Source organism: Prinia subflava, chromosome 23 (assembly GCF_021018805.1).
Source record: "Prinia subflava isolate CZ2003 ecotype Zambia chromosome 23, Cam_Psub_1.2, whole genome shotgun sequence".
Lineage (NCBI taxonomy): Eukaryota > Metazoa > Chordata > Aves > Passeriformes > Cisticolidae > Prinia > Prinia subflava.
In genome coordinates, this window is record NC_086269.1 from 3,100,650 (window position 1) to 3,107,817 (window position 7,168).

General features: G+C 60.4%; 1 protein-coding gene across 5 annotated transcripts in view; it reads right to left on the reverse strand.

Moving 5' to 3' along the window:
• The window catches only part of FOXP4 (forkhead box P4), a 61,288-nt gene extending 54,526 nt beyond the window's left edge, over positions 1-6,762 (reverse strand). For 3 of the 5 annotated variants that reach the window (XR_010082933.1, XR_010082932.1, XM_063418545.1), the window contains exon 1: positions 5,671-5,989. The gene's annotated coding sequence lies outside the window, so the exon portion shown is untranslated. Of the gene's footprint in view, positions 1-5,670; positions 5,990-6,677 lie in introns of those variants that run through there. The other 2 variants (XM_063418546.1, XM_063418548.1) reach the window with 2 other exon arrangements.
• Between the last annotated feature and the right edge of the window lie 406 nt (positions 6,763-7,168).

Here is a 7,168-nt window from a genome sequence, read left to right on the forward strand (position 1 = left end):
GGGCACAGAGCTGCTCAAGGGACACAGCCTGATGAGTGGCACCAGAGGGGACACAGGAGAGCTCTCCTCCCTGTCCAGCACAAGGTCTCTATCCAATATTCCTGCCCGGATCCTGGCGCAGTTCAGCCCAAAACTCCGGATTCTCAACGAGGAATTTCAGCTCTGCCAGGTATTTCCTGCCACAAGTTGTCCCCTCACCCCTCCTGGGTGGCTCCTCCAACCCTGTTGTGACCACCCTGAGCTCCAAAAGCTTTTCCTGAGGCTGCAGTGGGGCACCTTCCCCCACCCCGGGATGTCCCCTGTCATTCCCTGTCATTCCCTGCCGGGCACTCCCTTCTCCCAGGGGCTGGAGGTGAAGAACCCCGGAGCTGAGGCAGCCTCAGGTCCCTGCAGGCTGTGGGGACACTCCTGCTCCAGCAGCATCCTCCCGGCAGCTCCAGGACCGTGTGGGCAGGGCGGGATCCCCGTGCTGGATCCCCCATCCCAAGGGATGTGCCGTGATCCCGGCACGGGATGGGAGCGCCGGCGGAGCCGTGAGCCCGGTGCCAGCTCCAGGAGCCCTGCAGCACCAGCAGAAGGCTCTGGGGACACCTCCCCACTCCTGGGCATGGCAGACACCCGGGAGAGGCAGGAATCCGAATCCCGGGGGCCTCCAGAGGGAGGGAACTGCTGGAATCGCTCATCCCTCGCTCCACAGCGCAATCCTGGCCTTGTATTCTGCACTGAGCCTCCAACCCCGAGCTCTCCTCCACTGCTCCCTTTTATCCCAATCCATGACAGCTTCTCCCAGGTGGTCCCATCCACATCCTGCTGCAGCAGGGCCCCGGCTCCCAGACTCACAATAAACAGCGAAAAGAAAAATCACTCACCCAAAATCTACAGGTTGTGGGATAAAGCAGGACATGGAGAAAGCACGGGAAGGGTGGGAGCGTTCGGGATCGGAGCTGGCAGCGGGATGCTCAGCCAGGAACGTGGAATGGCACCGTGTGTGTGCCTTTCTCAGCCCTGGAGCAGTGAAATCCCTGGGGACAACCCCAGCTCTGGCCAAGGGCTGCTCCAAGGCGTTGTTCCACGGGCACCTGCTCCGGGCGAGCTCATCCCGGATCCACGGCTGAGGAAACGGGAGCAGCATCTCCCCGAGCTGCCAAACACAACCTGCACAGCACCCAGGGCACAAACCCATCCCACTGCGGCTTCCTCCTCCTCCTCCTCCTTTGGCCAGGGCCATCCCGGAGCTCCCCAGCCCCATCTCCCATTCCAGCTCCGGTCACATTGGAGGAGTTTTCCCACTGAGGCACAGAAAAACCACTTCCAAATCACCTCTGAATCACCCCCCCTGCGTGGGATTTCCTTCCTTCTCTACCACCTTAAATTTTTTTGTGCACTTTTCCACACTTTTGAAATGAATCTTCCACCAAATCATTTCACCACCCTGACCCCTGCCTGTGACAAACCCAGCGCGGAGCCCTGAGCGGAGCACGGTGAGATTTCCTCCACATCCACCCTCTGCTCCTTATTCTCCCAGGGAAAAAACCCCTGTTTTTGGTGCCAAGCTGGCTCTAGGATCCAGGAGGAGGGAGGCTTCCGCCGGAACACGCTGCCAGCGGCTGCTGCCAACTCGCCAGGGCACGGGAGCCGCCGGGAAGCGGCACCCGGGGCTGGGAACGCCGGCACCGGATCGCCCCACCCCAGCCAGACCTCGGCACAGCAGCTGCAAACACAGCCTGGCTCTTCCTTCCAAAGAAAAAAAATAATAAATAAACCCCAGGAGAAAGGATCCTGACTCACACCGGGCTCCTTTCCCTGCGCATCGCGGTGCCAACCCCGTGCCCGTGGCACAGGAATCTCTTAATGACTTCCCTGCAGCTCATCCCTGCTCCAGCAGGATCCCGAGGAAATAAATCCCTCTCCCCTGCTTCTCCTGCTTCTCCAGCCTCTCCTCTCCCCCTTTTCCCTGATGCCATTCCACTTCCAAACACATTTTTGTCGCGGGCAGCCCGAGCACCACGACGCGTTTCATGCCGGAGCCTCGCCTGAGCCGTGCCAAGAGCCGTTTAAATTAGGAAAAGTTCGTAAAAAACAAAAACAAACCCTCGAGCAGCGTCTTGGCTGGATTTTATCTCCCAAACACTTGGAGAGGGGGGAGGGAAAAAAAAAAAAAAAAGATTAGGAAGTTTTTCAAGCTGTGCCCGGCCCCATCTTGATCTACAAGTTCTGTTTGACTTGAAAAGGTGCAGCACAGGGAGGTTTTGTAAGAGATAAAATGGGTGCAAGTCCTTGCCCTACGCTGGCCCAGGAGCCAGCGGTGCTGGTCACAGCCCCACGGCCACTCAGGGGGCTCTGGGGCCACCCCAAGGGCCACCAGCTCCCTGCAGGGCCATGTCCCAGCCCCTGGGGTTATCTCCAAGCCAGCTGCTCCCCCTGAGTTTCAATCAGGTGCACCCAGGAGTGGCTCACGGAGGGTTTTTACACCTTCTGAGGCAAACACATGGAAATTCCGAGCTCTGAGTGGTTTTATTTTCTCCTTTTTCCCTTCCCTGTCCCCTACCAGAGCTCATCCCTCTGTGGGGAGATGCCCACGGAGCTCCCCACCCTGCAGAACCCCCCTGCCCGTGCTGGAGGAGCTGCAAACCAAAGAGGAAGGGACAGGAAATTTTGAGTTGCCACTTCCAGAAGTGGCAGGTGACACCGAGGCGGCAGCGGGGTCATTTCGGGAGCGGAGGAAAAACCCAGGGTGGCCCTGGAGGAGGAGGTGGGACCCCCCCCTGCACCCAGAAATGGGCAACAACCCCTGGAGACCCCCGACCCACCTGCCAGCCCCATCCCAGCGCTCTGCTGGGCTTCAAACCCACGGGGATGACGGGGAAAAAAAAAACATCCCAGCTCTCCCTTCCCGAAAAAAGAGAATTTTCCCAAATCCTTCAGGCTCCTAAACCCCACCACGGAGGGGAAAGGCACGGAGCCATAAATGTGTATGAGTTATAAACCCAGGGACCTCCGGGCTTCTCCTCCCGCCTTTCCCCGGTGGGAAGAATGAGCCTGTTCCCCTTGCCCCCCACCTTGCTGCCACAAAGGCAATCCCAGCCCCACAGCTCTCCCCCTCCGGCCCCGCTCCCCGCCGGACTGACAAGAAAAGAGGGGAAAAAAAAAAAAAAGGATGGGGGGGAGGGAAGAGGAGGAGGGGGGGTGTGGAAGAAAAAAAAAATAAAATAAAATCAAAGGAGAGAAAACCATGAAAGCCGGAGCCCCCCGGCCCCTCCCCAGCCCCACAGTGAGACACAAACATCAGCAGGCTCAAAGCATCCCCCGAGCCAGCGGCGGAAAAGAAAAGCTCCCGGGCTCTCCGGGCAGCAACTTCACAACTGAGTGCACTCGCATTCCTGCCGGGTTATTAGGAGAGAAAGGCCGAGGGCCCGAGGAGATATTTTAGTGTCACTTGATTTTATACATTGCACTGGGGTTTTGTTTTTTGTTTTTCTTTTGGTGTTGTTGGTGTCGTTTTCCGAACGCTCCCTGCTCTCGCCTTTCCAAAGGGGATGTAAAACCTCCTGGTTTCCAGGCAGGACAGAGGGGCTGGACACGGCTTTTACAGACATTTTGGGTATTATCTGTTCTCCAGCCCCTTCCCCACCTCCCCCAGCAGCAACTTTAATCCGTTTTATTCCACCTCGCTCCGTTTGCTCAACCTTTCCCCCCTCCCCGCCCGCAGCCCCCAGCCCACCCCTCTCCTCCTCCCTCCCTGACCCCGCTGGGCGACACATCCCGGGCTTGGGGGGGATTTTCCACACCGATCCCGTTCTCCTGCACTTTTCCCCCCTCATCAAATCCAACTTTGTGCAGCTCGGCAGTGCCACTTTGGGTTTGATGTTTTACCTCCGGAGCGATGCTCGATCCGGCCGGGATCGGACGCGCTCCAGTCCCCACACGGAGAATCCCATCAAAAATGGGCTCTGGGATGGGAGAGACCCACAAAAAGAACAACCCCCCAATAAATACTAAATTAAAATTACACATCCAAATAATCGGGGAGCGGCTCAGAGCAGCAGCTCCCAGCATTATTTGGGAGCAGAGGGCTCCGGGATCTTCTCCACAGCCCCCAATCCCACACCACAAAGGGCAGGAGAAGCCGGAGCCTCCCAGGGCTCCACAGCCCTGACAAAGCTCCCTGCTTTGGCTCAGGGAATTCTGCCCCTTCTCCTCCACGTTTTCCCCTTTCCCAGTTTGACTTAAACGACCTGAAGGAGAAAAAAAATTAAATAAAAATGGGGAGAGCGGAGTCATTTTTCCAAACCTGATTATTTCCTCCACCCATCCGCTCCTGGAGCTTGTTAGATTTATTTTTGATGCACGTTAAGGTGGGGATGGCAATTAAAATAAAAAAAAAATTAAAAATCCTTAATTTAGAGTTGAGATTTTGGAAAAGCCTGAGACTTTGCTGTGTTTTCATGGAAGATATGGGGAGGCATGAAAGGGAACACATCCCTGCCGACACCCGGGACCGGGTCACGCCGCCTGCGTGAGCCACATGTTGGGTTGATTTAACATCAAATCCCCGCTCTCCACGGAACGTATTCCCCCCAGTGTAAATTTTTTAACACGCCAGCAGAAATTTGTAAAAGTAAATCCTCCTTCTGGTTTGGGTTAAAAACAACCCAACCTTTTAATACAGAAACTAATAACAATTTTATTGTCTGCCCCACAGCTTTACGACGCTCGCGGAGAAGTGAGGTCTCAATCTGATGGAAGTTGGGGTGGAGGGTAGGAAAAGGAAAATCTTGGGGTATCAACTGATGGGGAGGGAAGAGCTGCCTGAAGCTGAGGAGCGATCCCAGGCAGGAATTCGGACACAAATTCCTCCAGGACTATATTAAGAGCAACAGAAAAAAAAATATAATAATAATAATCTCATCGCAAGTTTTCCGAGCGGGCACTTCCCAACCACGACTCCCGGGAAAGTGAGGTTTGTGAATTATTCCCGCTTTCTCCTCGGCACATTTTTAATTTGTATTAAAAAGTGCACCGTGGGGAGAGAGGGGGAGACGCTCAGCCCTCGGCTTGTTCGCGTTTTAAACGGGGAAAAGAGAAACCAGCACCGCTCCCGAATGGAAAAAGAAAACCCGATTACGCTCCACTTGTTCTCTCCCATCCACACCTCCGAACGCGCCTGCCAAGCCCGAGCACATTTCCTACACCCAGAGAAATCTCCAGAGCCATCCGCGGCACTTCCCGGAGCGCCCTTTCCTCCCGGAGAGGGGCGAGCAGACAGAGGCGCGTTTGTTTATCCCACCGAGCCGGGAAGAATAGAAATCCCTGAACTTTGCCAGCGCCGGGAGAGCATCGCAACCGCGGCGGCCACCGGGGTGGGAAGGGGATGTTGCCGGAGGCTGCTCCAGGCTGATCCCGCGCTGTGTGCCCGGGAATTTCGGAACTCCCAGAAGACGACGCTCCGCAATAAAAACTCTTCCCGAATGCGTTATCACCGGCGGCAGCCGCTGCCCGCAGCTTCCCCGCGGTCCGGGTTAGGGACACCCACCCCAAATCCTTGGAAAAGCGCCCCCAGAACCTCTCTGCCCGTCCAAACAAAGGCGCACGGAACCCCCCAAACTTTCCAAGCCAAGCCCGGGTGAGGCGCGGGGCAGCGGCTGCCGTCGGCCCCTCCGGAATGCAAACCTGCGCGGGCTTCTCGGGAATATTCTCCAGCTCCATCCGAAGCCGTGCCTCGTCCTCCTCTCCCTCACCTTGCAGGCTGGGTTAGGGGTTTGGACGCGGCGCTGGATTTTCCCAGGGCGCTGCGGGAGCTGCAGGTTGTCGGGGACGGCGGCGGCTGCTTCTCCCAGGAATTGCAAAACTTGGGGCAGACTTACGGATTTCTCTCCGAGGAGGGAATCACAGCCCCGGGGCCAAGCAGCGGCGGGTCGAGGCTGAGTTCAAATGTGATGGAGGAGAGGGGGAAAAAAAAGGGGGGAAAAACCCACCCAAAGCCCTCCAGCAGCCGGAATTAAACCAAAACTGCCGGAGAGAAAGGAAAAGATGGGGAGGAAATGGGAAGCACCAACAAAGGCAGCGCTGGGGCGGCTGCAGGGGCAGGGGCCGCCGGGCCCCCCCCACACACACCCCGGTGCGCTGCCCCCTCGGGGGGTGCGGGACCCCCGAAGCGGCGGAGCGGAGGCGGGTCCGGATCCGGCACCGGCGGCGCGGCTGTGCCGGCGGCAGCGCAACTTTCCCGGGGCCCGACCCCCCCTCGCCGAGGGGGCTGCGACCCCCGCCCCCCTCCCCGCCGCCCAAACGCAGCGGGGGCGGCGGCGACCCCCGCGCCCGCCCCGGGGCCGCGCACCCCGCACGCACCGCGACCCCCGCGCCGCTCGGGGCGGCGACCCCCCCGCACCCCCCGGGGAACCGCGCACCCCCAGCCCCCGGAGCTCCCCGCCGAGCCCCGGCCCGCCCGCACCCCCGGCTCCCCCAGCGCCGGCCCCGCTCCCTTTGTCCGGGCGCCGTAACAAAACTTCCGAGCGCGGCGCGGCCGAGCGCGGGGCACGGCCCGGCCGGGGGCGGCCGGGGGGGACACGGCGGGCACCACCCGCGCCCCCCGCACCTGCCGGGGGGTCCCGCCCCGTAACCCCCCCTCGCTCCCTCCCTCGAGGAACACCCGCGGACCCTCCCGCACCGCTCTCACCCACCTGATCGCTCCGAGCGCCGGGCTCCGGGGCGGGCATGAGCCGCTCCTTCTCCTTCCCCCCCCACCCCCCCACCCCTGCACAGCCCTCCCCGCACCGGCACCTTCCCCAAAACTTCGACGGGGCGGGCGCGGCGGGGCCGGAGCTCAGAGGCGGCGCGGCATGGCGGCCGTGGGGATGGGGGGCTCCGTGCGGCTCGGCGGAGCGGGGGGCGCGGGCAGCCGGGGCCGGCCGGGCCGTGGCCGCGCTCAGGTCCGGCTCGGCGCGGCGGCGGCGCGGGCGCGGCGGCGCGGGGCGGGCGCCGGCCGCCCTACCATAGTTCCTCTAAAGCAGGTGCAGCCGCTTTCCCCGCCCGAGCCGCGCTCCCCCCGCCCCGCGCTCCCCGCTGCCTCGGGGAAGGGGGTGGGTTTGGGGTTTTTTTTTTTTTAGGGGGGTCCCCGCGCTGGTTGGAGCCTCCTCTCCCCCCTCCCTCACCCCGCTGTTCTTTGCGGGGG